Here is a 9,289-nt window from a genome sequence, read left to right on the forward strand (position 1 = left end):
ATTGTGCATTAGAGAGTTCAGTAGTATTCAGGAAGTCTCAAAGCTATAACTTAGAGCCTCAACTTCACCTTCTTCAGTACATTTTATTTTTTAGAAACTGTTATTTAAATGCAGATGGTTATATAAATTGCCACTCCTGACCTAAAATATTTCCAGCAATATATGCTATGATTAATTGGCACCACGAATATCCTTTTTTTCCCCCAGGGATTATCTGTTTTTCGAGCCTCTGAGATAGAATGATAGGCTCATTTCTAGAAATACACAATTTCTATGCAGCTCTCGAAGACTAGCAGCTAGCAGCAGTGGTGGGCACCTGCTCTTGATGCCCTATCTTGATTCTCGAAACAAACTGTCTAATAGTTACATCCAACAGGCAGACAAGCAATCAGCTTGGGAAGGCCACTCTCCCTGAGTCGAGCCTTTCTCAGTCACTTTTATTTTCATTATTAAAGGCCAAGCTCATAATCCCTGACTGTGTTCATCATGGCTGAGTGTTGACAAGCCACAAACACTGTCACTGACGGTAGTTAAAAATGCAGCTCGGTTAATGCTGACATACTGCTATCTTCTGAGGGCTGGCTGATGCGTGTTCATTTATAATCTAATTGCATGTCCACTTTTAAAAGTCAGCTCCCAGTGTGGAATGGATAAGAATACAATTACCAAATGATATGCGTAATCATTCAGTGCTGTTAGTCCCAAAAGGTGATATTGCAGTGACATTGAGAAAATTAGATCTATTCTTCATACAATTATATGGCTACACTTTCACTCTAATGCCCTTATAATTGGGAAGGAGCATTGAAATGTGAAGCTGGGTGCATTTCACACTCTAATTATCACCGAGCAACTCATTCTTAAGATAGGTGTCTGGGAAAGACAGTTCGTTGCCAGTGTGCTTTGATAGTCCCAAATGTTTATTGTTGTTTTCATGTCAGGTAAATCTTCTTTCTTCCAATGAAATTTAGATTGCCACTGAGAGTTTACTAGAAGTAAAGATTTGGGCGAATGCCTGGAATTTATTTAGTCAATTTTTGTCTTTGAAAAGAAAAAGTCCTCCTACTTTTATTTGCAAATGGGTCCTCAGTCAATAGTTCCCCCATACTTTTTAGGGTGGTTGATTTGATAACAAAAGTGCAGGTTATTTTGTAAACTGTTAAGCTATTACTGTTATAATTATTGCTGATTATTATTATTATTATTATTATTTGTCATTAGGTGTCAAAACCTGACTTAGTTGCCTTTGTGGCCATTGCCTATAAAAAAAATATGAAGTCAAATGAATATCTTTGGCCTTAGTTCATTTGGATCCTTGTTGTACAAGTTAGTGGTATCTGGATTCATGGGCATTTATTAGGGATTCTCCTCCATTCCCTATTTTTGGAATCATAGATTTATAGAACAAACAATACAGCCAAAGTGACATCATACCTCATCAGTTATTTTACCATTAGGCTACAAACTCTATGAAGGCAAGAACTATATAATAAAAGTGTGTCTTCATAGGAGGCATTAAATAAATAGTTGCAGACTAAAATAAAAATGAGCACCTTTATTTTACATTTCTTCATTCTACATGAGCATATATTTTTATGTCATTGAGCACAGTTATAATAACTGCTTCAAAATCTTTGATGAATTTCAACATGTGGTTTATTAGGTATCATGGTATGTCTCCACTGATTTTCCTTTCCCTTGAGAATGGATCAAATGGTCTAGATTTTTTTAAATAGATTGTATTCTATATATTATGAGTGCTATTGTGGAGACTCTGGGTTATGCTGTGTTCTTATAAAGATTACTGATTGTTTTGTTGTTATTTTAGTGGGCAAGCTGGCTTGCCTCAAACTGAAAACTCCCTCTTGGGCAGCAAGTCAAATACCAATTCAGTTATTTTATTGGTAGCTGGGCTGCTTGCAGCATGTCCTGTGCATGTATGTGCAGGAGTCAGTTAGAGAGTTACGTAGAATATATACACAGAACATGTGGTTGGCCATCTCTGGCTCTCTTTTTTCTGGGATCCTCCTAATCTCTTTCAAGTGACTGTGATTGGTTCTTCTTATTTTAAATGTAATACTGTTTATTTAACTTCCAAAACATCTCAACATTCTAAACATACAAAAAAAATATAACAAAATATTGCAAATTGTATTTTAGTACAGAAGGTTCTTGAACTTTCATTTATGCAATGGTTCTTCACTTTGCTGGCAATGAAGAGTTCTACATTTTAAAACAATTTAAAACTATCGCTTAACTAAAAGAGATCCAAATACTTCTCATGCCAGCTGACTCCCCTTTTCCAAAGCTAAGAAAGGCAGCAGAATGCAATGTCACTATCTACAAAGACCAGACAACCTGAAACTTAAGTGGATGCCCACTGCAGTGTCCACAGGTCCAGCCTCACAGTGCACACCCTGAGCAATGGCCCTCCAAAAGGCATGTTCCCCACAGCCTCCCCGCCAAGCAAAGAGCATTCAGAGCTTGTCTCGGTTGTCTAGTTCTTTTTACAGACGATAGATATGTACAGTTGATAACTCAGGATTTCCAGCCAATAACCATGTAGTTAACACCACCTTACATATTAAAAAAGAAAATGTCAGAAACATCTTTAAATGCCTTGTCACAATAATAGAAAAACTGTACAGAGTGAAGAGAACATGAGAGCCTTTTCATTTAAAAAATGTTTGGAAATATGTATAACTTTGATATAGTTTCAGGGTGCTCCTGGTTACCATGAGCAGTTCATGTAAACCACTGACAATTTCTAGAGCACTGTGAGAGAGCAAATATGACCCTGGTCCAATTGTGTAATGAATCCCAATGAGGGCAGCCAACACTTTTCAAATAAGAGCTATTACTTATGGCTTTCCCCTATCTAAGGTATTACAAGATGCAGATTGAACAGGTTTTTCCCTCCTCCTGCTCCTTGTCTTCCTCTCCCACCTTTTTCCAGGCAACATTAGCAGGACACTGCACCATCAAACTTTCCTTTGGACTTACAGTCAGCGACATCCTTCTATACTTCTCCTTTAGCCTTGCAGCTGTATTGTTGTAAGTAAGGCTGCTTTTCACTATCAATTATTTTTCCTTATCTTTCTAGGCTTCTTTGCCACATCGCCAATAGAGATGCCAGGGTTTGGGGATTTGATCGTGAGGCAGCATTCCAAACAGAGCAGGAAGAATCCAGATGGTGGCCTTTGGGTGGCATTGGGTCCTTCTTGCCTCCCTTAGTTGGTCCATAATCCTTCATTTCCCCACAACAGCATACTTTCTTTGCCTTGTCCATTTCATCAAATTTAGACTTCTTTTTCACAGACATTGTCTTCCACCTCTCAGAGCATTTCTTGGAAAATTCTGCAAAATTGACAGGAATATCTTTTTATTTTCTTCTTATGTTCCTCTCTATTCATCTGCACAAAGAAGGCAAAAGCAGACATCTTGCTCTTTAGTTTCTTGGGATCACCTATAGCCATCCTGACAGCATTGTTCATTAGTTTCTGTGATTGGTTCTTTATGCCAAAATAGTGAAGGTTTCTAGGGAAGTTTTAGCTGCCCCATGTGTGCTGACTGTAGCCTATCCTTGAGCTAAAAGAAGAAATGGGAAACTCATACCATGATACCATGCCATTTCCTTCATCCAAATGTTTATCAGCTCTTCAGAATCTGCTAAAACTTTGTTCACTCCTCAGCGCTTTGTATTTTCCAGTTTTTAATTTTTATCTGCGAGAGGACTTTTTAAAAATATTCTACATGATAAAAATTAGATTCAAAGAGGTAATATGACTTCTCTAAGGCCATAGAGCTGGTTTCAATTCTCTAGCCATGACCATACAAAAACAATCATGCAGATATTATCTTGCTTGATTCTAATCCAGAATTTCTTTGATCCCAGAATACTGTCATATCAGTTAATGTAGCCTACTGAAAGTGGCCCCTCTCAGTTTCAGCCTACTCTAGAATAAAGTTTAAAGATGCCCAAATGGGTCAAGCTGCATTAAAGATACTTCTCTTTATTACCAAAGCTTAATTCAAAATTTAAGTTACTACCATAGTAGTTCCCAAACATGCAACCAACAATTAGTGGTCACCTAGGATGAAGAGATGATAAATCCAAGATTCAAATAACAACAAAAACAAACCTCATATCAATCTCCTAATTTTAAAGAAATGTACTGGCCTATGAAATCCAGAAGTCTAGTAATCACTGCATATTATAATAGTGAGTAATTTATAGGCCTAATTATTTTATAATTGAAATCCTATATAATAAAAGGCTAACATGCAAATTGACCCTAATGGCAGAAGACCAGGAATGACCAGTTGCTGTGACACACACTGACCACCAGAGGGCAAATGTTCAACACAGGAGCTTCCCCTTGGTGGTCAGTGCACTTCCACAGGGGGAGTGCCACTCAGTCAGAAGCCGGCTCATGGCTGGCCAGTGCAGCATCAGTGGCAGGAGCCTCTTCCCCAAGGGCTCCTGGACTGCCAGAGGGATGTCTGACTGCCAGCTTAGGCCCGATCCCCCAGGAAGCGGGCCTAAGCCAGCAGTTGGACATCCCCCGAGGGCTCCTGGACTGCGGAGAGCACAGGCTGGCCTGAGGGATCCCCCCAGTGCACCGGGCCTCTAGTGTTATTTAAATGATCTCTCTAGGTTCAGGCAGCCCAATTATTTTATTATTTCCACAAAGACAGTTATTTCCATTTAGACTGTCAATATTCATTCAGATTGCATGTCTGAAAACTTAAGAAAAAAGAGACAGAAAAACAAAGTTTGTGAATCCAGTGAAAGGTGTACAACTTCTAGGATAATAAAAAAATAACCTTCTCTTTCATTTTCCTCTGTTTTCACAATGCTATGTGGCTGCAGTGCAGATACAATCATAATCCCCTTTAACTTTTGGTTTTCTAGGAAATGAATTAATGTCCCTGAATCTTCCTTGAATCTTCTTTCTTGGCTGGTTTCTTCCATTATCTGAGCATCTGGTTATTAAGTACATATTAGTTATTGGATTTAAATAACTACTAGTAATAGCTATAATGATGAAAGAATAATACATATCCCAAACCCTTGGGTTATACTGATCACTCTGTAATTTGCAGCCATGTACTTAGAGGGATAAAGTAATAGGTCCCAGAACTTATAGACAATGGTATCTCTCTGAGAGTTAAATTATAAGGTTAGCACTTAGTGGATGAGTGAAGCTATCCTAAGGAAGAGTAAATCTAGGGAATATTCTTCAAAACATATAATTTTGTAAAACAAATCTAGCATTATAGAAAGCATTGTTTATTGAAGGCATATTCTGTGCTGGAAATTTTAGGTAAATTATTCTCAAAACACCCATTTGAATTAGAGGGTACTGTCATCTCCATTTTTTAGATGAAAAAAACTTAAGCTCAAGGAAACTTTGTAATCTGTCCAAAGTCATTTGCCCGGCCAGCATCAAAGCCAGGAATCAAATCTCACTTTGTCTACTTCTAAGCCCATAAACCCCGTTTTTACTTGTTTCAAGGCCTCAGAAAGCAGTAACCAAAAATACTCCAAGAAGGAAAATAACAACAGGGAGTGCTTTCTATGAATCCAAAATAAAAAAGAAAATCCAATGAGAGTTTATCAGCTGTTTTAAGAGACCAGTATTACTCAACTTTATTCAATTTTGTTGCATTATTATTTGTAGTCCAAGTCTGAACCTCCAACTGGATGCCAAGTTTTCTTCCACATCAGAGACAAATCTCATAAAACATTGTGTCCTTGGCATTCTTGCTTTGTAGGTATTGGTCTTCATCCAATTACTCTTTGAGCCTTCGAGTCTGTTTCCCAGAATGTTCTTATCTCAGCAATGACATCTTTTTCCATTGCTCCTCTGGAATTGATGCCAGACTTCTGCCCCTTTTGTCTTAACTTGAGCTCTAATTCACAGTCATCCTTCTGATGCCATGTACTTCCAACCATGGGATAAATCAACCCAGGATGACTGACCCAGGCCTACTCAGACCAGCCTCTGAGACCCCACCACAGTGTCATCTCAGTGCTGCCAGACTAATCTTCCTTAAACATCAATCTCACTTTGACCTTTAAGCCTGTCTCCTCATTTGTAAAACGAGATGTTTGAACTAGATGGTCTCTAAGATCACTTCTTGCTCTACAACTATATAAATTCTCTCATATATAAGTGTGAATCTTATTCCAGTATTCTCTAGAGTGAGGTGCAAAAACATGCTTTCTTTGTATAAAAGTTCTATAGAAATAAACACTTTTCACTCAAGGTGTCAGTTATCAAAAGCAGTCACAATATAGTTTGAATGGAAACTATTTAATCACAGCAGTACTTTTAAGTGACTTTGTCATTTCCACTCCATTTGATTTGTTATAATTTACATCCCTTGTACTAAAAAAGGTGTTTTCTGAATGTGTTTCCTGTGCTTAGTGGATCCATGGGAAATGTAGAATTCCTTGTGAAATGTAAACAGTTTCCTTTACCAGTATTCAATTTTGTTTCTATTTTTAGGTTACTGTAGTGTCAGAATGCCCCCTCCCTCAAATCTTGTCATTATAAAAGTGGCATTCTATTTCAAGGAGTTATAGCTACACGAAGACAATTTCAGAAGGATAATGTGAATTTTGATATCAAAATTATTAAGGAGCTGCCCATCCTTTCATGGGAGTCAGTTTATTCCACATGGTCAACTACCTTCACCTGAGGATTTGGGAACTGCATGTTGGATAGGCTTAAACTTCCTGAGCTGATTCAGACATCTCAAGTGGCTAATTTTTTATAATTTATTGTATACTAGCATTAGGGTTCTTTGAATTAGATTATCATATATGATCAATTGCAGCATAGACAAATATCAACTAGTCAATCTAATTAATAGCCCTTTGTCTGCATAGTTGACAAATCCACCCCTGGTATATACATACATATGTAACTTTAGTATAAACTATTATTTTCAATCACCTGATATAAGCCATTTCCCAAGTAGATTCACTAAAAGCCCCCTCATATAGAATTCAATTAGTGAACTTAGTTTTTTAGAATCATCATCTCTATTCTCAGGATTATGCATCACCAATTAAATTTTAGAGAACTGTGATACCAGTATTCAAGATATAACTTATGAATTAAAAACAATCACTATAGATGTATATAAGCTGTTTTGAAAAATAAAAAATAATTGAGTTGGGTTTTTTAAATTGTTCTTTCCTTTTAAAACTACCAGATGCTGTTTTTATGTTTGCCTAAAGGCAAGGTTCAATTTTATGCATTAGATTGTTTACTTTTGTTAATTTTTTTTTCTTTTCCATCTTATTTCCCCATCTCATCCTTGTCACCTCACCTCTCGGCGTTCTTTGTTCACCCTTCAGACCATTGTAATCCTATATTATTGATCTAAAATACTATCTTTTTTTGAAGTTTTCCTGCAAAGTAAATCTTACCTATGAACTTTGTCTTTCCTACATTTTTTGGTATCTACCACTTCCTGGTGGTTTGGCTACTATTGCCATGTTTTGATATCTTCTCTCTCTAATTAGACTATTAATCCTTTCAGTACAGGACCTCCGCATATTCCCCACAGTTCAGACAGATGTCTCTAACTCAAATTCATTACCCCATGGATCATTCTAGCCCCTCCTCTTTCTTACTTGTAAATTAATAGTGAGAAGCCTGATTTCCATCTTCCACTATTCATTTACTTAAATGCCCAGCTCCAGTATATATGTATAGCAGTATCAGAATTATTAATTTGTACACTATGGGAGACAGCTTTATAAACTACAGCACAGTTGCTTGTTTTCAGTTTCTTTTGCTTTTAATCTTATAGATTCCACTCATTTCAAAGTTACATAGGTCAGCATCTTTCCCTCTGATTCCTTCAGTTAGGTTGTTTCATACATTTGTAATATAGTTAGATTCTCTTCTCAGTCAGCAATCCTCCCTTGGATCCTTAAACCTCCTAAATAGTTTTTTTAACTACATACATTAGGTTTTACTTTTTGTGCTGTGAAGTTCTATGGATTTTGGAAAGGTCATAATGCATTTTAACTACCATTACAATACTAAACAGAATAATTTCACTGCCTTAAAAGTCCCCTGTATCTCACCTGTTCATTCATCTCCCTTCCCCCAACCTCTACCAGCCACTGATCATTTTATAAATAGGTTTTTTTCAGAATCTATATATATAAAAGCCTAATGTGCAAATTGTCCCTGCAGGAGTTCAACCAGGAGAAAGATTGCTCACTATGACATGCACTGACCACCAGGGAGTGGCATGGAATGAAGGAAGTCTCCAGTCAGCAGTCAGAAGGCCCTGATCAGCCCTGATCGCCAGCCAGGCCTAGTGACCCTACCTGTGCATGAATTTCATGCACCAGGCCTCTAGTGTTATATAATTCAATCACACATGACAGAGCCTTTTAGATTGGGTTCTTTCACTTAGCAATATACATTTAAGGTTTTTCTGTGTCTATGATTTGACAGTTCATTTTTTAAAATAACCAAATAATAATCCATTATGTGAACATACCAGTTTGTATATCCATTCACCCATTCAAGGGCATCTTAATTGGTTCCAGTTTTTAACCTAACCTTAATAAAGCTTCTGTAGGTATCTGCATGTAGGGTTTTGCATGAGCATAAGTATTTAGATCAAATGGATAAATACTTAGCAGTGTTATTGTTGGGTTACATACTTCGGAAGAATATGTTTAGTTTTGTAAAAAAAAAACACAAAAAAAAACTGTCAAACTGTCCTTCAAAGTAGCTGTAACATTTTGCATCCACACTATCAATGGCTGAGAGTTCCCATTGCCCTGAATTGTCACCAGCATTTGGTAATGTCTGTTTTGTTTTATTATATTTTTTAAGATTTTGGTCATTCTAATAGATGTGTAATGGTGTCTCGTTGTTGTTTAATTTGCAATTCCCTAATGACAAATGATGTTGAACATCTTTTATGTGCTTATTTTTTATTTGCATATATTTTTGCCAAAGTGTTCAGATATTTTGCCCATTTTTAATTTTTTGTTTTCCTATTGTATTTTAAGAATTCTTTATATACTTTGGTACAAGTCCTTTTTTGTATATATGGTTTTCAAATATTGTCTTCTAGTCTGTGTCTTGACTTCTGATACTCTTAGCAGTGATTTTTGAAGAGCAAAGCTTTTAAAATTTTGATAATGTCTAATTTATAGTGTTTTTTCTTGCATGGATTATGCTTTGTGTGTCACTTCTAAAAACACTGCCAAACCCAAGTTCATGCAGGTTTTCTTTTTTGATTT

The 9,289-nt window shown here is 36.6% G+C and overlaps 1 pseudogene; it reads right to left on the reverse strand.

Annotated features, from left to right (window-relative positions):
- Positions 1–2,886: 2,886 nt before the first annotated feature.
- Positions 2,887–3,476, reverse strand: LOC103287544 (high mobility group protein B3-like; annotated as a pseudogene).
- Between the last annotated feature and the right edge of the window lie 5,813 nt (positions 3,477–9,289).

The sequence above is a fragment of the Eptesicus fuscus genome, chromosome 5 (genome assembly GCF_027574615.1).
Source record: "Eptesicus fuscus isolate TK198812 chromosome 5, DD_ASM_mEF_20220401, whole genome shotgun sequence".
NCBI lineage: Eukaryota > Metazoa > Chordata > Mammalia > Chiroptera > Vespertilionidae > Eptesicus > Eptesicus fuscus.